This window comes from Elephantulus edwardii, unplaced genomic scaffold, assembly GCF_000299155.1.
Source record: "Elephantulus edwardii isolate Elephantulus edwardi_28Jun2011 unplaced genomic scaffold, EleEdw1.0 scaffold00002, whole genome shotgun sequence".
Taxonomy (NCBI): Eukaryota; Metazoa; Chordata; class Mammalia; order Macroscelidea; family Macroscelididae; genus Elephantulus; species Elephantulus edwardii.
This window is the reverse complement of record NW_006399752.1, coordinates 4,439,037-4,464,669: the sequence shown is the minus strand read 5'-3', so window position 1 is coordinate 4,464,669 and position 25,633 is coordinate 4,439,037. Positions and strand designations below refer to the sequence as shown.

At 40.0% G+C, this 25,633-nt stretch overlaps 1 protein-coding gene across 1 annotated transcript in view; it reads left to right on the top strand.

The window, feature by feature from the left end:
• The window catches only part of NKAIN2 (Na+/K+ transporting ATPase interacting 2), a 1,532,464-nt gene that overhangs the window by 1,474,278 nt on the left and 32,553 nt on the right, over nt 1-25,633 (top strand). The window lies entirely within an intron of this gene.

Below are 25,633 nucleotides of genomic sequence, written 5' to 3'. Positions count from 1 at the left end.
CATATAAATATACATATAAATATAAAATCTATTTGTTGTTGTGTACCTTAGAAAGCGTATCCATAGTTGTGTACCTGGAAGCGATCCATAGTTGACACTGCAGTGGGTTTTCAGAGGCAGTTAATCACATGGGAAGAGATTTTCCATCCTTCTCCCAGAGAGACACTTCTTGCCACTAGGCCACCAGAGCCTATATGTTTATCACTATATCTATCTATCTATCTATCTATCTATCTATCTATCTATCTATCTATCATCTATCTATGTTGGAGAGGGTGAAATCAAGTTTCTCCTTGGAGGCTAGGGTTTTGAAACTCTGTCTCATACACTTTGGGCACAAGGTCCTTAGAGAAGGGTGTTATGCTTGGAAGCATGGAGGGATTGCACAGGAGAGGAAGAATCCAAATGAGATTAATGGATACAGTAACTGGGGCGATGGGGGTAGTCTGTGTCAGAGTCAGTGAGACTAGTTCAAAACAGGGCAGGCTTCAGGGCTATTGTACATAAGGTTGCTATGACTTGTAGGAGAATCAATGGCACATAACAACAACAATATATGTATACACACACATATAATTATTCAAACATTTACTGATGTTTATGGCATAATAAGGTGTTAGGAATACTGCAATACTAAAGACAAAAAAAATAATTGGATGCTATCAGCCTTTTTCTTGAATAGTCTACAAGTAATTTTTACTGGTAATTTTTCCAAGAAACTCAAAATACTTCCAAGTGTCAAGCTCCTTCCTTATGAGTTGAACAACTGGTATTTTCCCCAATTAGAAGAATATGTGTATTAGCAAAAAGACCTATACAAATTATTAGAACTGCTTTTATTCCTAGATGTCCAAACTTGAAGGTGAGTGTAAAAATATATTTTTATTTCAGTGTACCTATTCTACAGTAATGGTCCATAGTTCATTTTGTTGAAAAAAATGAATGCACATAGGGATTTAAGGAAACAGCATTTCCATTAATATTTTCCTACTTTTTAGTCTACACTTAGAACCAGTCTCATTCATGTGATCAAGTCCAGGTAATCTTTTTTTTTTCTTTTTCAATTTTATTTAATAATCCTTTATTAGCAAGTGCAATATTTGTAAATGTTCCCACTGTTTGAAAAGAATATCCGTTTATAGTTGATAAAATTTCATTTGTCATTTTATATAATTCCATGGTCCCCATAATATGTTTCTTGTTCAATAGGTTGCGTCTTTATAAACTGGTCCATTTGTTCTCATTTTCCAACAATAAACTATCCCAAGAAAGAGAGTTCCTTGAATGATTGGTATAGACAGCATATTAGGTGCTGGTGAGTACAACTCCTAGCAACCCTATGAATAACAGATCTGAACCCTGTCCTACCCTTTGTCATCTTCACAATCTCTGACACACTCAAGCCCATTGCTGCGGTCACTGTCAATTCCTCTGGTTGAGGATCTTCCTCTTCACCATCCCTCTACCTCTCCAACCATGATGTCGCTCTCTAATGGATAGCTTCTCCTAGCAACATGCCCACAGTATGAGATGAAGCAGCAGCATCTTTGCCTCAAAGCAGTGCTCTGACTGCAACTACTCAATTACTCCAAGATGTGTCTGGTGGGGGGCAGGGAGGGTGTTGGCAATGTATGAGATATTCAGTGATACTCTCCAATACCACTGTTCAACATCACAGTTCACTAGTCTTCTATCACCCTTATTCATTTTCCAGCTCACAGATGCATAGCAAGTGCTTGAAGAGATGATGGTCTGAATCAGGCTCACCTTGGTTTTCAAAGTTTTATTGGCCTTCTATATTTTGGTGAGGTCCTTAACAGCACCCTTGCCCAAAGCAATGCATCTCCTGACCTTCTGGCAGCTAGTGCCAAAGGTGTTCAGTATGGAGCCAAGTAAGATTAAATCATTGACAGTTTCAATCCATTTTGTATATACCATAAAGATTGGTAGTCGGTCATAATAAATGAAAGAGTTAATTCTACCAAGCCTAACAAAAGAACTTTGTAATTAAACCCAGTCCAAATTGCCAACCCACTAAACACTGAACAAAAATGAATGCATGCACATGAATGATACACAGTGTACATGAATTTTATATGCAAACCAATATAAAATAAGAAGAAATTGGAGGAAAATAAATTTCTGTAGTTTTAAAGGCCGTATATTTTGGGACAGGTTGTTTTATACCAAAATGTGAATGATACTTGTATACATATGTAATGGAGTGCCAATAAAAAATAAAACAGAGGCCTCCCATCAATATTTTAAAGAGATAGTGTGTCCCATTGGGAGTGTAACTTTCTAATAAATCAATCATTACTATTAAAAACAACTTAAAAAGAATGGATTACTGATATATGCAATATCTTGGGTTAATTTAAAAAAATGTTAAAGAAGCAAGATACAAATGGTTATTAGACTGTTTAGGTGAAGTTTATAACTATGCCAAATTATTCTATCTGTATAAAAATTAAAGCAGTGTTAACTGGTGAATAGTAGGACAGATAGAAAGATGGTTAGAAAGGACCATGAAAGAACTATTGTGATAATTATGTATTCCTGTGGTTGGATTTTACAACACACGTGTTCTTTTTTAGAGAGTCAGCAAGTTATACTTAAGATAAATACATGTTTTACTAGTAGCACATCGTACTCAGTATATATATATATTAGTCTTACATAGGGTCACTATACATCACAGGCGACCCAACAGCACATAACAATAATAATAAACTATGACAGGTTTGGAAGCAGGATGGCATCCACTTCCTAAACAACATGCCTCCAGAAACTCTTTGAAATTAGATAAATGTCGATAGTTGCAGAGGGGCTTCAGGCCTTTTGTTCATAGGGTCACTATGAGTCGTGCTCAACTTGATGGCAATCAACAACAACAACTATCTTCGTCTACAGGGGACTAAGGTTAGTGGTAAGGACCCCAAAGACAGGCAGTTGGAATCCACCAGCAGCTATGTGGGAGAAAGACGGGTAATCTACCCCCTTGAGATTTACTGCCTCTGAAAATCTTACAGAAAGTCAGCCAGCACTTGTTTACTACTTGATGATACATAACAAACCATCATAGTCTTCAGACTGTTAACAGTTCAGTAGAATAATTAATATACAAAATTAATTAAAATTAAATCACTAAGTTGTATAATATGCATATAGAGAAACTTGGTATTTGAGCACAGAGCAGGGAGTTCTTATCTGTGTTTTGAAAATCCTCACCACTGGACCAATAGGTAATGTCAGGATTGACGTTGTCAACAAATTCATTTTACATGGATTTATATTCAATATACATGGTAGAAAGAGTCAAGATATCAAAGGATATGCTGCATTAGAGAAATCCGCTGTCCAGGACCTTTCCAAAGTTCTAAAGAGTAAGAACATTAGTGTAAAGACTAAGGTTCACTTGATCTAAGTTATGGTCTTTTCAATTGCTTGCTTTGCATGTGAAAGTTGGACAGTGAATACAGAAGACAGAAAAATCAATGTCTTTGAACTTTGGTGTTGTAGAAGTGGACTACCATAAGAACATGAGGATTAGCGGAAGACCATCTATGTCATGCAGATGATATAACCTTGCTTGCCAAAACTGAGGAAGACCTGAAGCATTTGCTGCAGAAGATCAAGGACTGTAGTCCTTAATATGGATTGAAGCTTAACATCAAGAAAACAAAGATTCTCACCACTCTGCCAATTGACAGCACCATAATAGATGAAGAAGAGATTGAGGTTGTTAACAATTCCATCTTGCTTGGCTCCACAGTCAACACTTTGATCACTGACAGTCAGGAAATCAAAAGACGAATTGCTTTGGGAAGTCTACTTTCAGTGACTTCTCCAGAGTACTGAAAAGAAATTATGTCAGTCTAGAGACTAAAATGTCTTTAGTCCAGGGATGACAGAGGAATTGATGCCTTTTAATTGTGGTGCTGAAGAAGAGTATCGAACATACCATGGGCCAACAAGAGAACAAATAGGTCTGTCCTGGAGAGGGTGAAACCAAGTTTCACTTTGGAGGCAAGGATTCTGAAGCTGTGTCTCATATACATTGCGCACGTGGCCAGGAGGGACTGGTCCTTGGAGAAGGACATGAACCATAGGACAGAAAGGCCTCAAATTGACACAATAACCAGGACAATCAGATTATTTGTGTTGGAGTCAATGAGACTGGTTCAGGATAGGGCAGAGTTCAGAGCTTTCATACAAAGGGTCAATATGAGTCACAGGTGATTCGATGGCACATAAAAATAACAACAACCATAAGAACAAACAAATCTGGGTTGAAGAAAATGCAAGCCCAGTGTTCCTTAGAAGCAAGAATGGTGAAACTTTGTCTTAAGTACTTCAGTCATATTTTGAGGAGGAACTATCTTTAGCGATATCATGCTGGGAAAGGTAGAGGATCAGAGAAAAAGCAAAAGGCATCAACAAGATTAATTGGCACAGTGACTACCACAATGGACTTGAGCTTGACAGAGATCATGAGGATGGTGCCAGGCTCGTATCTTTTGTTCTTAAGGTTGCTGTGCATAGTCAACTTGATTGTACCATGTGATTAGCGGCCTCTGAAAACCCGCCATAGGGTCAGCTTTAGTCAGTCCCAATTCAGGGGTACTCAACAACAGCATAGCAACATGTTATCATTTACTTAAGAAATTCTTCCCTGGGGAAGTCTTGGAGTAGCCCACACCTTGAAGAGCCCACTGATAATGTTGATGAATTTCATTTGCGGAATACAGAAAATGTCACCCTCGAGGCCATGGAACTATTCAACTGGTTGGCATGTCTCTTAGGGAAGCTGCTAACAATTTAATGTCACTGGAACGCTGAGTGAAAGAGGAGCCATAACAGGTGAGGCTGAAAGGGTAAACTTGGGGAAGATCATCGACGTCCTTGTCAACTATGCTACTCAGTGGTTGTGGTTATACTGTCAAATCAGAACCAATTCGTAGCTGAAGCTCCAGCGGGTTATCAGAAGCAGATGATTACACAGGAGGAAACTGATCATCCTTCCCATCCCATATGTTTTGGAGTTGACAGTGCAACCCCTTACCACTAACCACCAGAGCCCTCTTCAAATCATACCACTACTGCGGTTGTCCAGCCTAATGTGATATTTTCCTTGTTCCTTAGCAATAAACTCAAGGTAATTAGTAGCTTTCAGATATATATCTAATATAAGAAGCCCACGCTGGTGTGTGCAAGCATATATAAACACTTCAGAGGAGGACTATGACATTAGGATGACTTGGAACCACTGAAAGAGAGCTGAAAGGATGATGAAATGAGCAGGTGGAGGACTCTAGTTTGCCTTCATGCTCTCAGTTCCCCATGAGCAGCGTTAAAGTCTTCTGAGGCTTGTCTTGTAGCTCAGCCAGTTTGTTGCTTTCTCATTTCCAATCTCTATTAATCCAAATGTCAAGATTATCCTCTGGATCGAAATTTCTAACTTGAAAATTTCAATGAACTTAATTCTGGGATCTTTTTCTTAAAGCAAACACCAATTTACTCTGATTTTTCAGAATTTTATTTTGCATTTAAAGAGTGTTGTCATATTTATCTATTGAGCAAGTTAAAGCAGTTTGTAGGAGTAGAAAACAGACTATTTCAGGTTTGTAGACAAAGGTTCAAATCTTCTTTACTATCTCTTAATCTTAAACCATTACTTAATTTCTTTGCACCTACAGTTTTGTTTTGTTATCCCTACAAAATCATCAATGTTAATAAAAACTCTTTCCTAGGCTTTGGAAAGAATGTTTGGGACAGTAACAATAAAGTGCAAATATGTGCACAAATTGTACTTACAACAGGAACTCTGAACACTCCAACAATACTAAATATTTCTCTTAATGTGGACAAGGGACTTTTATTTCATACCTCCCATCTGTTACCGGGATGTGAGGATTGGTTAGACGATTGGGTAGTTTTGAGGCTTAAGCTTTAAAAAAATTCCAAATATAGCACAGGTAGCTTTCTTACTTTACTTTCAAATGGCAATAATTTAATTCTTCGTAAAATACTTCAATTCTGTAGCTGTTTATTTCACCCTCATATTGTCTATGAGTTAAGTAGAAAAGAAGATATTCAAAGTTTCATGTTGAGGAGTCAGTGAAAAAAACAAATCGTTCCAAGTTCTGGATCACAGGTGATTCAGGGCAACCAGATGAAATAACTATCCATTAATTAGTTTTGTATTTTTCTCCACCCACATTTTATTATCTCCTTTATTTTATTTCTATATTTATATATTTATATATATATGATATTACATATATATAATTTTATATTAATATGTATATACTTTTTCCCCTATCACTACCTTCTCTTCCATTAATCTTCCTTTGGCCACATATTGCAGCAAGTTCTTTGCCTCAGAAGCATGTTTTGTCAAATGCCCCCCCCAGAATAAATTTTCATATAGTGTAAACTGTACTCTCACAAATGTTATCATAAAGATACAAATTTATGCATGATTTGGGTTGGACATTTGGGCTGTTTCCATTTTCTTGTGATTGTGAATAACGCTACTATGAACATTGGTATATCTCTTTTTTAAAATTCACTTTTAATTTTTTTATTAATACTTTAACAAAAGTTTACAGAAAACTTGGATTTTCATTCATACATTCATTGTTACACATTTTCTCTCTACCTACCCCCTACAAATCTCCTTTTGTGTCTCCGTTCTATTTCCTTGAGGTATATTAATAGGAATCGAATGCTATCTGTTTAGTATCATTCTCATTGATAAATAAATTTATTTATTGTAACGTTGTCCTTTAATGATTCTTCTGGCACTCATTATCTTGCCAAAAAGATAAATGCCTTATATTGATGTGCTAAAGTTTTTATGTGCCAACAAGTCATCTGTGACTCATAGTGATCCTGTATGTAGCTCTAAACTCTGCTCTATGCTTTTCCAGTCTGTCTCTGATACACCTAACCCATTACCCTAACAACTGTGTCAATCCCTCTCATCTGGAGTCTTCATCGCCTTCATTCCAAGCACAATATCCTTCTCCAGGGACTGCGGGGACTGGTCCCTCTTGGTCACATGCTCAAAATATATAAGATGAAGCTTCGCTTCCTCCAAGGAGCAGATGGCTTTTACCCTTTCCACAACAGTTATGTTAGTTCTCTTGGAAGTCCATGGTTTGTTCAATACTTTTCTCTAGCACCACAGCCAAAGGCAACAATTCTTCTTCTGGGTAACACTGGAACTTTCTTACAAACATAAACTTATCATGAGCCAAGAATGTTGGACTAAGAGAGGAAAGAATGAGCTTCCAAACTACAAGTACAACTGGGCTAGCAATGCAAAAACAGCCAGAAATGCTTCAAGGAGGCTCACAGACTGGGAGTACACCTAACAAGCTATGTGATTTTTCAGTTACAAACTTAATATAGCTTAGCAAGCTTAACAAGCTTTATGAGTTTTCAGCTACAAGCAAGGTCATTTCTGTGAAAAAGTACTGTCAATGAAGTCAGAAACTAGCGTAGAGAACGACAACTGTTCAGATTCAGAAAAGTTCCGAGGGTAAGGTGTCTAATATGTTGCTATCCTACCCCCCAAAAAGGAAAGAAAACTCAATAAAAACTATGATGATGTACAGGTCAAGAGAACACTCAGCCATGAGTCCCTCTCCCCTTACCTCTTAACTAAGGAAAGTCAAGAGTTCATTCCAATTTCCTGGCATTTCTCCTGCTGATCAGAGAAGGGCTACGTATGGTGACGCTAACATGACACCGAGATCAACAGTCTAAGCTACATGAGTATCTTCAGAAGAAATTAGAAGGGTGAATTCTGTATCTGTGCAGAAGCTGTGCACCTATATTCCTACATTTGGCTTATTCTAGGAATCCCAGGCGGCCCCGTCCCAGATTTTCCTGGAGATACAGACAAAACAGAGAACAGAAATACCATTCTATTCACTATCTGGAAAATATAAACGTTTTCAGCTCATTTTATTATCTTTTTAAATGGAAGAGTAGCAGAGTATTTCTAAATCTATTATGGGGAAAGTATTCATGTTGGCCTTTGAAAGATGCTACTTTGACAGGTTTTAATACAGAAAGCATCCAACTGAGCTTATGATTTCCAAATTTTTATTTAAGACAATCTCATTTTACCTATTGTCTCTTTTTAAAATATCTCAGGTGAATAAGATCATGGAGATCATGTGATTATCCATAGTATTTCCAGGCCAAAATGTAGGACGACTTGAAGGATTTGCTGCAGAAGGACAATAACAGTAGTCTTAAATATAGACTGAAGCTCATCATCAAGAAAACAAACATTCTCACCACTGGGCTATTTGGTTGCATCATAAAAAATGGGAAAAGAATGAGATTATTAACAATTTTAGCTTGCTCACTTCCACAGTCAACACTCTTAGCATCAGCAGTCAGGAAATCAAAAGATAAATTACATTAGGAAAATCTACTGTCAGGGATCACTCCAGAGTGCTGAAAAGCAATGAAGTCAATCTAGAGACTAAGGTGTGCCTAATCCAGGCCATGGTCTTCAAAATTACTTGCTACACATCAGAAAGCTGGACAAATAATCAAAGATGACAGAAGAAGGATTGATGCCTTTGAGTTGTGGTCCTGGAGAATAGTATTGGACATACTGTAGGACTTCCAAGAGAGTAAACAAGTCTGTCTTGGAAAGGGTGAAACCAAGTTGTTCCTTGGAGGCAAGGATTTTGAAGCTCCCTCTCACGTACTTCGGATATGTGGCCAAGAATGACCAGTCCTTGGAGAAGGACATCATGCTTGGAAGGGTGGGAGGACAGCACAGAAGAGGAAGACCCTGGATGAGATGAATTGACCCAGTAACTGGGCTAATAAGGTAGGGTGTCTTGGAGACAGTAAGACTAGCTCAGAATAGGGGACGGTTCACAGCTGTTGTGCATAGGATTGCTATAGGTCGCAAGCAACTCGGTGGCACATTACAATAACAACAACAGTTGCTGAAGTCACCGGCATTTTTATCTTCTACATTTTCCTTGTTTTCTAATCTAGCACTTTTGAAAAAGATATGGAATGCTATTTTAGTGTTTTTTAAATAAAAAGCACATATTTTTAAGTCCATAGGGGTTTTTGCAGTTTAAATACTAATAAGAGAATCTCCTGTTCTAGTATCTTTTCTTGTTGTTGTTTTACTTAAATTCGTTATTAATTTCAGTAAAAATTTACAGGGACTTTGGATTTCCATTCATTCACTGTTGCACTTTTCTCCCCTCCCAACCCTTCCCCCTAGTACACTACCCTCTTGGAAAAGTAAAAGAAAAATTCTTTTATTGTTTTACAAATCCTCCCCCAGGTCCACTCCACCAAGTAGCCTTCGCTCTGGACTCCTGTCATGACAAAAATACCTAATCATGTATCCCTTTTAAACAGTTTTCTCCCTCATCTGTTTCAATGCAGTATACGTTATTGAACCCATCTTTCTCAATCTCTCTCCGACCCCACGGTCAGTCCTGTTTTACAACAGTGGCACCATGCAATATTTGTCCTTTTGTGACTGGGATATTTCACTCAGCATAATGTCCTCCAGGCTCACCCATTTTGAATAATATTACATGAATTCCTTTTTTTCAATGCAGCGTAGTATTCCATTGTGTGAATAAACCACAGCTTCTCTATCCATTCGTTTGCTGATGGGCAATGATTTTGTGTCCAACTCCTTGCTATTGTGAACAAAGCCACAATAAACATGCTTACTATGTATCTAAAAGTTAGACAATGAATAAAGGTGACTGGGAGAAGAACCAATAACCTTGAGGTCTGCCTTTCCAAAATATTGTTGTTGTTGCTATATACCGTCGAGTCACCTGCAACTCATAGTGACCCTATGTACAACAGCCCTAAACTCTGATCTGTTCTGTGCCAGTCTTACTGCCTCCAAAATACCTATCCCATTACTCCAGTCACTAAATCAATCCACATCATAGAGGGTCTTCCTCTCCTGCACGGTCCTTCCACCCTCCCAAGCATGACATCCTTCTCTAAGGACTGGTCCCTCCTTACAACATGACCAAAGTATGTTAGATGGAACTTCAGAATCTTTGCCTCCCAGGAGCAGCCTGGTTTAATACTCTCTAGGATGAACCTGTTAATTTTCTTAGCAGTCTATGGTGTATTCAATATTCTTCTCCAGCACCACAGTTCAAAGGCATCAATTTCCCTATCCTCTCTAGTCATTGTCCAGCTCTCTGATGCATAACAAGTGATTGCAAAGATCATGGCCTGTATCAGATGTACCTTAGTCTCCGGAGTGGCACTATTGCTCTTCCGCACTCTGGAAAGGTCCCTAACAGCAGACTTTCCCATTGCAACACATCTTTTAATTTCCTGGCTGCTGGTGCCAAGAGTGTTGACTGTGGAGCCAAGCAAACGAAAGCTGTTAACAATCTCAATCTCCTCACCACCCATCCTGATGCTACCAATTAGCCCACTGGTGAGAATTTTTTTCTTGATGTTTAGCTTCAATCCATATTAAAGGCTACAGTCCTTGACCCTCTGCAGCAAGCACTTCAGATCCTCCTCAGTTTCAGCAAGCAAGGTTGTATCATCTGCATAACGCAGACTGTTGATGAATCTTCCACCAACTCTGTTGCCACACTTCTCCTCATAGAGCCCAGTCTCCTAAATAATCTGTTCTGTATATAGGTTGAAAAGGTGTGGAGATAGGACACATACCTGGCATTACACCCTTCCCCATTTCCCCCAAAATATATGTGCTGAAATCCTAACTCCTATACCTAGGGATTTAAACTTGTTTGGAAATCAGATTTTCTTTGCTATGTTAATGAGATTGTCCCAGTGTAAGGTATGTCCTAGGCTTAATAATTTTGACAATAACAAATTATGAATAATATTGTAAAGAATGGCTTTCTAGAACACTTAGTTGTGCTCATACAGATTTCTAAAAAGACCAACAGGGAGTCCTAGAAGCAGAATTAAGGGGTGCTGTCTGATAAAAAATCAGGAAAGATGGGTGTCAGAGTTGCATCCCTTTGCCATACTTAATCAGTCTGTGAGCTGAGCAAATAGACTGAGAATTTGAGCTGTATGAAGACTTGAGCAGCAGGATTGGGGAAAGACTGGGAGATTCAGCTGACACAACCTCGCTTGCTGAAGTTGAGAAGACTTGAAATACATACTGGAAATGGTCAAAGACTACCTTCTTCAGCCAGATTATACATCAACATAAACAAACTCCTCATAGCTGAACCAAAATTACACCATTATAAATAGGGGGGTGGGGTGGCGGGGAAAGAATGAATTTGTCAAGAATTTCATTTTACTTGGATCTACCAGGAAAACAGCAGTTGAGAAATTAAGTGGCATATTGCCCTGGGGAAATTTGCTGGCTGCAAACAATTTCTTTTTTTTTTAATTGGTTTTTGTTCAGTCATGTACATTTTGTTGTATAATATTAATGTGAATTGAGCAATGCCTTTTGTCATAATGTCTCATCAAATCCTCACTGTAACTTCAACCCTTTCACCCACCCACTAGTCACTGTTGCTCCTTTCCCTTCCCCCCCCCCGTTTGAACATGTCCTAATGCAAGTTGTTAACTGTAGCACCCATATTGTCCATTTTTCCCTGTTGACCCTTCCTTCTGATCCTTTACAGTGTCCGTTGTCTATACATTCCATTTCTGTTCTCCCTGCAATCTTCCTCCTATTTTCATAGTGGTGGTGATGTCGCTTTGTATATCTGACCCAACTCATGGTATTTTTATTCACTTCTTGTGGTGTCAAGAAAACAAATACTCTCACCTCTCGATAGAATACCTGGCATCAAGATAAATGGAGTAAAGATTGAAACTGTCAACAACCTTCTCTTACTTGGACCCACCATCAGTACACTTAGTACCCACATTCAAGAGATCAGGAGACATATTGCACTGGGAAAGTCCAGCAGTCAAGAATGTCTCCAAATTACTGAGGAACAATGATGTTAGTTTGATTCAGACAATGGTCTTTTCAATCACTTGTTATGGTACTGAGAGCTAGACAGTGAATAAGGGTAATAGAAGAAAAACTGATGCCTTTGAACTGTCACATTGGAGAAGAGAATGAAATATCCCTTAGACTGCCAAAAGAAAAAACAGATAAGTGTGGGAGAAAATGTAGCCAGAGTGCCCTGGGTAGTCCAGGATGACAAAGCTTCATCTCATACTTTGTTGCTAGGAAAGGCTATTTCCTAGAGAAGGACATCACGCTTGGAAAGGCAGGTTGACAGTGAAGTGAATGATATGAAGACCCTTAGCCAGGTGGATTGACACAGTGACTGCAGCAATGGGCTTGAGTGTGTCAGAGATTGTGAGGATGACACAGGATAGGACAGGGTTCAGGTCTGTTGTTTATAAGATCACAATGAGCACCTATCAACAACAACTTGTGATATAGTCAGTAACAAGGTTGTGAATCTGGCAATTTGAATTTACCAATGTCTCTACAGGAGAAAACAGCAGTCTCTTCCTATTGTGATTTACAGTCTCAGAAACCTAGTAAAGTGTTCCGATGAGTTAGCACCAACTTGTTGACCAGTTGAGTTCCATTTGAGTTTGAATTACATACATGTGAAAAGTGAAAATAAATAAAGAAGGCCAACAAAGAACTGATGTGTTCAAATTATGGTTTTGAGAAAGAATATTGAATATATCATGGAGTCTTGAAATAGCAAACAAATCAGTTCTAAAACAATATAACCAGTATACTCCTTAGAGACGAGAATGTTAAGACTTCATCTCATGTACTTAGGACAGGTTATTAGAAGAGGCTTGTCCATGGAGATGGACATCATGCTTGGTAGAGCAGTTACTGTTTTTTAGGTGCTGCATTGAGTTCACTCTGACTCATAGCTACCCTATGTACAATAGAATGAAGTGTTTCCCAGTCTTGGGCCATCTACCTAATCATTGGCATGTTTGAGCCAATTGTTGCAACCACTGTGTCAGTCCATCTCATTGAGGGTCTTCCCTCTTTTCACTGGCTCTACATTGTACTGTGTTGTCTTTCAGGGACTGGTCTCTTCAAATAACATGTTCAGAATATATGAGACCATGTTCTACCACTCTTGCTTCTGAAGAGTTTTCTGGCTGTATTTCTCCTGAGGTACATTATTTGTTTGTTCTTTTGGAAGTCTAGTGCATCTTCAATATTATTCCCCAACATCACACATCAATTTTTCTTCAGTCTTCCTTATTCATTGTCAAATATTCGCATGCATGTGAGGTGAAGTGGAGAGCCTGATATAAAGGTGAAGACCTTGAGAGTCCCACTGGTATAACAGGGGTTCAAAGAGAAAAAAATGGAGGATGGGATGGCACAAGATAAGACTGTTTTGTCCTGTTGCACAGAGGGTCACATTTAGTCATAGGAGAATAGCAGCACCTACTAACAACAGCCAACAGAGGCACAGAAGAAAGGCAGATGGTATCTGATGACTGAGGCAGATGAATCTACAAGCCCAGAAACCCCACGAACTGCAGCAGCTCCTACAAACTGAAGTAGATAAGGAAAGACCCCCACCCGAGGACTATACCCTAAACTCAGGCTTCTCTCCTCCTGAATTGTAAGAATAATTTCTATTCTTTAAAATCAACTATTTGTGATATTCTATTACAGTAGTACTGGGTAACAACACACGTACAATTTTAGTCTTAATTTTAAAATTCAATTATTATGATATTGTTGATAGATTTCTTTCCACATGTCCCAATTATTTTTACATACAGTTTTGATTAAGGATTCACATTATGTCTCCTACTTCTAAGACTGAAAATATTTTGTTGAATTTCTGTTGCACCAGATTTAGGTGTTCTGCCCCTCCCCACCCCACCCCACCCCACCCCGCCATCATCTCCCATGGCATATGCACAGAAAGGTTATTCTCGGTACATACTGTTCCTGAAACTAATGTCATATCTAAACTGTAAGAAAGAGGTAGTAGCCATGATGACATTTGAATTTTATTAGCATCCATCTTTCAACTTGCCTGGATATATTTTTCAACCTGCCTGAATATACTCTGTTCTGCCAATTTCACTAATACAGTATAGCTATTTGAACTTCAGTAACTATTGGTGAATTTGACCTAGAGAAATTTACCAGTCTCCAAAGGCCAATTTATAATGAGGATGATTGATTGGGTAAGTCAGTGTCAGCATTTGGTTCAGTTCATTTCCTGGCTTTAAATAGATAATACAAGTTTGCATGTACGTCTAGTTTTATTTAATCTTTTAAAAATAGTTTAATACCGTCATGCTTGATGATGCAGCACAATACCTAAAGGCTGGTATTAAGATATGTTTCTGATCCTCTGAAAAGCTTTTCTGACCCAGTAGACTGTGAACGTTCACAATAACCCTAGAGGAAATCCCTTGTGAGTTATGTGGGTTGATAACTGTACCTGGGTTATTTGTACAAAAAAAAAAAAGTTGCAACTTGCTCCCTAATAGTCCAGTCAATAGCATAAAGATTGCCTGGTGGACAACCAGAAACAATAACATATCACCTACACAAGACCCCAGCCTCCCAAATGATCTGTTCCACATACAGAATGAAAAGATATGGAGATAGGACCAATCCCTGGTGAACTCCTTTATCAATTTGAACCATGTAGAAAAGTTGGCAGAAGCTCTATGGCAAGGACGTCCCTCAGTACTGCCTCAAGCAAAAATCTTTCCCTGAAGTTGATACATGGGATTTGGACTTACATGCTCCTAAATAAGAGAGAAACAACAGTGTGAGAGATCAGCAGCTGTGTGTGGTTCAAGGCATCACAAAGTGACTTGTGATCATATTCAGAGGTGGCTGGGAAGGGAGGGTTTGAGCAGGTAGCCTGGTGTGCAAGGAATAGGATATAGCAGGGAAAGGGTAGAGGCAAGTCACACCTGCTAGGCAGGGGGGTGTGGGGGTGTGGGAGGGCAACGAATGTATTGGTTATTTCTGTAAGGGAAGTGTCTTTCACCTGTTAGGTAAAAATGAGTGTCTGTCAGATATTGTTCTAACACTAAGCAATCCAAATTAAGACAGACTAAAAAGGATTGGCCATCCACTTCTGAAAACCCTATGTATAGGCCTTTGAAAACCCTGTGTATAGCAGAGCACACTTAGAATGAACTAACAGATATGGCAACTGAAGCTGAGCCCTCAAATATGGAACACAAACGAGGAGCAACAGTTGTAAGAAGAAATTAACAACTGCTATGTGGAATCTAAGAACCATGAATGTAGGAAAACTGGACATTGTAAAGAAAGAATAGAAGATTTCAAAGGGCAACCCAGGAAGACAAGGCTAAATATTATAATGAAAAATGAAAGGAGCTGAAGCCAGAAAATCAAAAGGGCCGAACTTGTTCAGCATTTCTTAAGCTAAAAGAACTAAAGAACAAATTCAAGCCACGAGTTGCAATGCCGAAGGATGCTATGGGCAGAATATTAAATTATTCAGGAAGAAGTAAAAGAAGATGGAAGGAGTATACAGTCATTGTACCAAAAAAAAAATTGGCTGACACAGGAGAATTTAAAGAAACAGCATATGATCAAAAGGCAATGGTGGTGGAGGAAATACAGGCTGCTCTGAAGGATCTGGCAAAAATAAATCCCCAAGCATTGATGAAATACCAATTGACCTATTTCAGCAAACAGATACTGCCCTACATGTGCTCACCAAGTTGTGCCAAGAAATTTGGAGGACAACTACATGGGCAACTGACTTGGAAGAGATCCATGTGTATTCCCATTCCATAAAAGGTGACCTGATAGAGTGTGGAAATTATCAAACAATACCACTAATAACACACACTAGCAAAATCCTCCTGAAGATTATCCAGAAGTGACTTGGCTAGTATATTGACAGAGAACTACCAGAAATACAAGCTGGGTTTAGAAGAGGTTGTGGCACTAGAGACATTATTGCCAATGTCAGATGGATCTTGGCAGAAAGCAGAGAGTACTGAAAGAATGTCTATCTGTGTTTCATTGGCTATGCAAAGGTATTTGACTGTGTGGGTCACAACAAATTGTGGCTAACCTTGAGGAAAATTGGAATCCTCGAACACTTCCTTATGCTTATGTGAAACCTATACTTCGACCAAAAAGCAGTCCTCAGAACAGAGCAAGGAAACACTGCATGATTCAAAATCAGGAAAGCAGTGTGTCAGGAAAGCATCATTTCCCCACACCTTTCAATTTGTATACAGAACAGATAATCCAGGAAACAGGACTTTATGAGGAGGAATGTGGCATCAAGATTGGAGAAAGATTCATCAACAACCTATGATATACAGATGACACAACCTTGCTTGCTGAAACTGAAGAAGACCTGAAGCACTTGCTGCAAAAGGTCAAAGACTATATAGTCTTCAATATGGATTGAAGCTCAACATCAAAAAGACAAAGATTCTCACCACTGGACCAACTGGCAGCACCATGGTACATGGAGAAGAGACTGAGACTTATAGCTTACAGCTTACTTGACTCCACAATCAAAACTCTTAACACCCGAAGTTAGAAATTCAGAAGAAAAATTGCATTGGGAAAATCTGATGCCATAGACCTCTCTAGCATGCTGAAAAGCAACTATGTCAGTCTAGATACAAAAGTGCTCCTAATCTAGGCCATGGTCTTCTCAATTACTTGTTATGCTTCAGAGAGCTGGACAATGACTATGGATGACAGAATAGATGCCTTCGAGTTGTGGTGTTGGAGAAGATTCCTGAACATACCATGGACTGCCAAGAAACAAATTGGTCTGTTTGGGAAAGGATGAAATCAAGTCTCTTCTTGGAGGCTAGGATTTTGATGCTCTGCCTCACTTACTTTGGGCAGGAGTCCGGGAGAAACCGGTCCTTGGAGAAGGATATCGTGCCCGGGAAGGTGGAGGGACAGTTCAGGGGAGGAAGACACTGGATGAGATGGATTGATACAGTATCTGGGGCAATGAGGGTTGATGTGTCAGAATTAGTGAGACTGAATCTGGACAGGGAAGGGTCACTATACATATCATCACTATATATCACAGGCAACTCAATGGCACATAACAGCAACAACATATTATATTGGTGGTTTGGGGGGTTTTGTTTGTGTTTTGTTGTTTGAGGTTTTTTTTAAGCCTCTTGTTTAGAGTCAACAAGACCTGAAGGAGGGACTTTGTATTTGAAAGCTGGTTGTTATTATATTTTGGAGGAACATTTTTCTAAGTAGTATAGCACTCTACTGTCAATATGCTGTACTGAGGTAACCTGGGGTTGCTGTGTCAGTGGGATATCAAATGCCATAATGGTTACCCATGGTGGACAGTGTTTGTTGGAGCTCCCAGTTTAAGACAGGTTTGGAAGAAGGAGTGGTATCCACTTCCTAAACAACATGCCTCTGGACACTCTATGAATTTTGATAAAATAGTTATAGAAAGGCTTCAAGCCTTTTGTTTATAGATAGGGTCACTGAGTCCTGTTTGACTAGATGGCTATCATCATCAGCAATAACAATGTTTTTTGAGAATTTCTTCCTGGTCCAAGTATAGGTTTCACATTAGCACAAACAATTCTTTTCAAAGTTATCCACAATTTATTGTGATCCACGCAGTCAAATGCCTTTGTGTAGTCAATGAAACAGATATTTGTCTGGTTGTTTTTGTTTTTGTCATGTGCCATTGAGTTACCTGCAACTCACAGCAACCCTATGTACAACAACCCTAAACTCTGCTCCTCTATCCTGTGCCAATCTTATTGTTTCTGACACATCTACCCCCATTACCCAGTCAGAGTCAATCTTCCTCATTGAGGGTCTTCCTCTCTTGTGCTGTCCCTCTACCCTCCCAAGCATGATGTCCCTCTCCAAGGACTGGTCCATCCTTGTAACATGTTCAAAATATGTCAGTCAAAGCTTCATAATCCTTACCTCCAAGAAGCAGCCTGGTCTCACCCTCTGTAGGATGAATCTGTTTGTTCTCCTAGCAGTCCATGATATCTTCAATACATTTTTCTCCAATACCACAACTCAAAGGCATCAATTTTCTTTCTATCATCCCTAGTCACTGTCTAGCTTTCTGATGCATAGCAAGTAATTGCAAAGACTATGGTCTGGATCAGGCACAACCTAGTCTCCAGACTGACATCTTTGCTCTTTGGAGTACTTTGGAGAGGTCTCTGACAGAGACCTTCCCCAATGTGATTTGTCTTTTAATTCCTCTAGTATTCTTTGTTTTTGGCCAAGATCCATCTGACATTGGTGATTGTGTCTCTAGTTCCATGGCCTCTTATAAACCCAGCTTGTATGTCTGGTCATTCTCTCTCAATGTACAGGCTTGGAGGGAAACTCCTCAACAACCTGCATCATGCACATGACACAACCTTGCTTGCCAAAAATGAGGAGGGTCTGAAGCATTTGTTACAGAAGTTCAAGGACTATTGTCTTCAATATGAATTGAAGCTAAATATCAAGAAGGCCAATTGGCAGCACCATGATATATGGAGAAGAGATTGAGGTGGTTAACAATTTCAGCTTACTCAGCTCCACAATTAACATTCTTGCCACCAGCAATCAGGAAATCAAAATATGAATTGCACTGGGGAAGTCTGTTGGCAGGGATCTTTCCAAAGTCCTAAAGAGTAAAGGTGTCAGTCTAGGCACTATGGTGTGTCTAATGCAGGCCATGGTCTTCTCAATTACTTGCTATGCATCAGAGAGCTGGACAATAACTAAGGATGACAGAAGAAAGATTGATGCTTTTGAGTAGTGGTGCCAGAGGAGAGTATTGAAAGTACTATGGACTGCTAAGAAAACAAATAGGTCTATCTTAGAGAAGGTGAAACCAGGTTTCTCCTTGGAGGCAAGCACATAGCCAGGAGGGACCAGTCCTGGAGAAGAAATTCATGCTTGGAAGGGAGGAGAGACAGAGTAGGAGCGGAAGACTTCGGATGAGTTGGATTGGCACAGTAACTGGGGAAATGGGGGTAGGTGTGTTGGAGTCAGTGAGATTGGGTCAGGATCAGACAGGTGCCGAGCTACTGTACATAGGGTTGTTATGAGTCAAGGGTGTTTTGATGGCACATAACAACTATAACAGTACACAACTGTCAGTAATAACACCGAATTATCACATTGGTGTCCTTCACCGTGATCATTTCAAATTATATAAGTGTATAAATTTTTCCTCCCAAAAACGAAGTAAAAATCATCTTCAATTCAGAAATGTATTATATGGGTATATATTTTCTTTCTGTTAAAAGCATGGAATATTGCACTAAAATTAAGAATTCAGAGCAAGAAACTGTATGATTTAATTGCAATGAAGAACACATTTGTTTGAGAGTATGACTCTGAGAAGAATGGGAATCCCAGAACATTTAATTGTGCTAATACGAAACCTATACTTGGACCAAGAGGCAGTAGTCAGAACAGAGCAAGGTAGCACTGCATGGTTCAAAATTGGGAAGGGTGTACGCCAGGGATGCATCCTGTCTCCATAACTTTTCAACATGTATGCAGAGCAGATTATCCGAGAGGCTGGGCTCTATGAGGAGAATTGTGGCATCAGGATTGGTGGAAGATCTATTAACAATCTGCGTTATGCAGATGACACAACCCTGCTTGCTGAAACTGAGGAGAACCTCATGCACTTGCTGTGAAGGGTCAAGGACTGCAGCCTTCAGTATGGACTACGGTTCAATGTCAAGAAGACAAAGATTCTCGCCACTGGACCAATTAGCAGCGTCAGGATGGATGACGAAGAGATTGAGATTGTTCACAGCTTCAGTTTGCTTGGCTCCACAGTGAACACTCTTGGTACCAGCAGTCAGGAAATCAAAAAGGGTATCGCGATGGGAAAGTCTGCTGTTAGGGACCTCTCAGAGGTACTCAGGAGCAGCAGTGTCTCTCTGGAGACTAAGGTGCGCCTGATACAGGCCATGGTCTTTGCAATCGCTTGTTATGCATCAGAGAGTTGGACAATGACTAAGGAGGACAGAAGGAGAGTGGATGCTTTTGAGCTGTGGTGCTGAAGAAGGGTACTGAATGTACCATGGACTGCCAGGAAAACAAACAGATTCATCTTGGAGAGGATTAAACCAAGCTACTCCTTGGAGGCAAGGATTCTGGGGCTTCATCTGACATACTTTGGACATGTTGCCAGGAGGGACGGGTCCTTGGAGAGGGACATCATGCTTGGGAGGGTGGAGGGACAGCGCAGGAGGGGAAGACCCTCTATGAGATGGATTGATTTGGTGACTGGGGTAATCGGGATGGGTGTGTCAGAGGCGGTGCGGTTGGCGCAGGATAGAGCAGGGTTTAGAGCTTTTGTGCATGGGGTCGCTATGAGTCGGAAACAACTCAACAGCACATAACAACATGAGATCATTGTAAATTTTATAGCATTTGCAGTTTTGTTCTCTACTGTCAGTTGTAAGGTTTTATATAATGGCTTTCTTGTATGGCGGCATCAAAAGCTATATGTGGACTTTCATGTTAGTCTTAGCATTCCAAAATTGAATAATTGAATAAATTAAAATTGAATAAATGCCTTTATTTAAGAAAGCAAGTAAATTCACTTTGTTAACTGCATTTAAATTTTTTTTAATTCTTTTTAAAAAAATAGTGGTACCTAAAATTATTTCCTGTAAGCACAAAGAACCTCTGGTGGCCTTGTCAGTGGAGATTTCCCCTGCCAACCGAAAGGTTCAAATCAACCAGCTGCTCCAAGGGAGAAAGATGGGCAATCTCCTCCTCTATAATTTACAGCCTCTGAAGCAATGAAACAATGGAAGGTCAGCTGTGAGCTTGTTCCTACTTGACAGCAGTGAGTTTGAGTTTTTTAATCTAAAGTATTTTGTAAATTAAATTTTTTTACTAGGAGGTGATTCTTACCACTGGGCCATTTAGCAGCACCATGATAGAAGAAGAGTTTGAGGTGGTTAAAAATTACAGCTTGTTTCGCTGTACTCTAAGCACCAGCAGTCAGAAAATCAAAAGATTAATTGCATTGGAAAAAATCTGTTGTCAGGGACCTCTCCAGAGTGCTGAACAGCAACAATGTCAGTATAGAGAGGAAGGTGTGCCTAATCTAGACCATGGTCTTCTCAATTACTTGTTATGCCCCAGAGACCTAGACAATGTCAAGTTGTAGTCCTGGAGAAGAGTCGTGGACATACCATGAACTACCGAGAAAACAAACGGGCCTATCTTGGAGAGGGTGGAACAAGTTTCTCCTTGGAAGCTAGGATTTTGAAGCTCTATCTCACATACTTTGGGCACGTGGCCAGGAGGGAGCCAATCCTTGGAGAAGGACATCATGCTTGGAAAGGTGGAGGGACAGCACAGGAAAGAAAGACAGTGGATGACATGGATTGATACAGTAACTGGGACAATGGGCATTGGTGTATCAGATTTAGTGAGACTGGCTCAGGACAGGGCAGAGCTCAGTGCTTCTGTACATAGGGTCACTTGGGTCACAGGCAACTCAACGGCACATAACAACAACAGTGCAATTGTGAGAAATAGCATAGATATCCTATGTGTATACTCCCCAGTTTCCCCCAATTATAACATTTTACAATTTATAGTACAATATTATTACAGAATACTGACATTGTTGAGGTCAGCATTTAACACAACAAAATTCTTTATTTTGCCTTCTTATGGTCAAACCTACTTTCCTACAACACCCACCTCACATTGTTACTGTTGTTGTTAGATGCTGTTGAGGCGATTTTGAGTCATAGAGACCCTATGAAAAACAGATCTGCACCCTGTCCTATCCTGTGCCATCCTCACACTTCCTGACACTCTAGGGCCCATTGTCGCAGTCACTGTATCAATCTACCTTATGGAGCGTCTTCATCTCCTTTGCCAGACTTCTATCCTTCCAAGTTCATGTCCATTTTCAGGGAATAGCCTCCCCTCAGCAAGATGCCTGAAGTGTATGAGGCAAAGCCTCATCATCCTTGCCTCCAAAGAATACGCTGACTGCCCGTTCTCCGAGGCATATTTTTTCGGTGCTGTCAACTTGGTTCGAACTCATAGGAACCCTGTATACAGGAGAAGAAAGCCAATCCTGCACTATCCTCATGATCACTACTATGCTTGTTGCAGGTATTGTGTCGATCTATGTTTTTGAGAGCTTTCCTCTTTTTGTTGATTCTACACTTTATGAAGCATGGTGGCTTTCTCCAGGGACTGTCCCTTGTTAATAAAGTTATCAAAGTTTGTGATAAGAACATCCTTACTTTAACTTCTGACAACTAACCTGTTCTCCATTTCTATAAAGTTTAGTTTTGATAAAAGTTTTATTGCTACCCCATGATGAAGCAACCTCATTGCTAAGTATCTACATGAGAAAATGACCTACATGAAGGGGTATATGTGCCTTAGGAGTTGTGCTTCAGAACTAAATGCTATATCTCACTGGCAGTTCAAATCTACCATCAGGAGGAAAAGAGTGCATCAGGGATGTATCCTGCCCCTGTACCTTTTCAATCTGTATGCAGGGTTTTATGAGGAGGGGTGTGGCATCACAATCGGAGAAAGACTCATTAACAACCTATGACATGCAGATGACATTTGCTTGCTGAAACTGAAGAAGTGCTTTCTGCAAAAGGTCAAGGACTATAGTCTACAATATGGATTGAAGCTCAACAGCAAGAAGAAAAAGATTCTCATCACTGGGCCAATAGACAGCACCATAATAGATGGAGAAAAGATTGAGGTTGTTAGCAATTACAGCTTGCTTGGATCCACCATCAATATTCTTAACACCAGCAGTCAGGAAATCAAAAGACGAATTGCAGTGGGAAAATCTGCTGTCATGGTCCACTCCAGAGTGCTGAATGAAAAATTGTCAGTCTAGATACAAAGGTGAGCCTAATCCAGACCATGGTCTTCTCAATTACTTGTTATGCCTCAGAGTTTGACAATGACTAAAGATGATAGAAGAATAGATGCCTTCGAGTTGTGGTGCTGGAGAAGAGCCTTGAACATACCATGGACCACCAAGAAAACAAGTAAGTTTATTCTGGAGATGGTGAAACCAAGTTTCTCCTTGGAGGCTAGAATTTTGAAGCTCCATATAACTTACTTTGGGCACTTGGGCAGGAAGACTAATCCTTGGAGGACAGCATGCTCAGAAGGGTGGAGGGACATTGCAGGAGAGGAAGATCCCAGAAGAGATGGGTTGATACAGCAACTGGAACAATGGGGATTGGTATGTCGGAGTTAGATTGGCTCAGGACAGGAAAGGGTTCAGAACTGCCATATATAGGGTCTCTATACATCACAGGATAGAGCAGGGTTTAGGGCTGCTCCTTGGAGTCAAAGATTCTAAAGCTTCATTTGATGTATTTTGGACATGTTGCAAGATAGGATCAGTCCTTGGAGAAAGACATCATGCTTGGGAGGGTGAAGGGACAGCATAGGAGAGGAAGACCCTCTATGAGATGGATTGATTCAGTGACTGGGGTAATGGAGGTAGGTGTGTCAGAGACAATGAGGTTAGCACAGGATATACCAGGATTTAGGGCTGTTGTACATAGGGTTGCTATGAGTTGCAGGCGACTCAGTGGCACATAACAACAACAGCAGCAGCAACATTAAACCAGTATAATGAGATAGCAAAATATTTCTTTTGCTGAAAGATCCTCTGTTCAACTTGAAAACTTTGAATATCTGCAAAATCTAGTCCAAAGTAAGCCATCAGGTTATAGCAGTCAACACTAGCTCACAGCATGGATCGTCTCTTTCTCTGGTTGGGTTCTGGTAAACTCATCCATAGCCATCCATGAGTAATTCATACCGGCATCAGCTGCAAGCTCAGGAGCCCACACTTCTCCCTGCATTCCAGACCTATTGGTCTCCTTATTCAGCCCTAACCTCCACATGGGTCAAGTCAAGTCAACAAGGCAGGAGCCCCTGACTCCTTGCTGCTCAAGCCAACAATCCCTCCCTGTTCATCTACACATCTCTGCATGTTAGGCTGAAGGTATATGTCCAAGCTTTTGTTTTAATTTTAAAAAACAAAACAAACAACTATAGGTCCATTAGCATTACTAGGTTACAGCTTCTTCAGCTTCACATCTGGGATATCTGTTGTTGTTAGAGGATGTTGCTTGCAACTCATAGTGACCCTATGTATAACAACTCTGAACCCTACTCTATCCTGAGCCAACTTTACTGTCTCTGATACAACTACCCCCATTACTCCACTCACTGAGTCAATTCTTATCGAGGATCTTCCTCTCTTACGCTGTCCATTCACCACCCCAAGTATAATGTCCCTCTCTAAGGATTGATCATTCCTTGTAATATGTCCAAAGTATGTCAGACCAAGCCCCAAAATCCTTGTCTCCAAGGAGCAGCCTGGTCTCACCCTCTCCAGGATGAACCTGTTTGTTCTCCTAGCAGTCCATGGTATATTCAGTACTCTTCTCCAGTACCACAGCTCAAAGGCATCAACTCTCCTTCTATCATCCTTAGTCATTGTCCAGCTTTCTGATGCATAGTGTATAATTACAAAGACTATGGCCTTGGTCATGTGCACCTTAGTCTTCGGACTGACATTGTTGCTCTTCAGTACTCTGGAGAGGTCCGTGACAGCAGCCTTTCTCTGTGCAATTCATCTTTTGATTTCTTGGCTGCTGCTACCAAGAAAGCTGATTGTAGAGCCAAACAAACTAAAGCTGCCAAGAATTTACCTATCATGCCATCTATCATGATACTGCCCAGTAGTGAGAATGTTTGTTTTCTTGATGTTGAGCTTCAATCCATATTGAAGGCTGCAGTCCTTGACCTTCTGCAGCAAGCATTTTAGGTCCTCCTTAGTTTCAGCAAGCAGGGTTGTGTTATTTGCATAATGCAGGTTATTGATGACTCTACCTCCAATCCTTGTGTCACATTCCTGCTCATAGAGCCCAGTCTCCCAGATAATCTGTTCTGCATATAGATTGAAAAGGCATGGAGATAGGATGCATCCTTGGTGCACACCCTTCCCAATTTTAAGCCATGCAGTGTTTCCTTGCTCTGTTCTGACTACTGCTTCCAGGTCCAAATATGAGTTTTGCCTACACACAATCAAGTGTTCTGGGATTCCCATTCTTCTCAGAGTCAGACACAGTTTGTTGTGATCCACACAGTCAAATTCTTTTGCATAGTCAATGAAACATTGATTCCTCCGGTACTCTCTGCTTTCATCCAAGATCCATCTAACATTAGCTATAATATCCCTAGTACCATGACCTCTTCTAAATCCAGCCTGCACATCTGGCAGTTCTCTGTTGATGTGCTGTTCCAGTCATTTTCTTTTATAATTTTCAGCAGAATCTTGCTTGCATGTGATATTAATGATATTGTTTGATAATTTCTGCACTGTCAGGGCAACTTTGTTTGGAATGGTAACAAATAATAGATCTCTTCTATTCAGTTGGGGATCTATGAAGTATTAAAAAATTAAAAACAATGAACCCACATGTCATTTCTTGAATCCCAAGATCTTGAGCCAATCTGTCTTCTCTCCATGTTTGTTTTATGTAGTTAATGGAAAGGCAACGCAGTTTGCTAGAGCCACCACGTTGTTGTTGTTGTACTATACAGTCAGAACCAACCCATAACTGG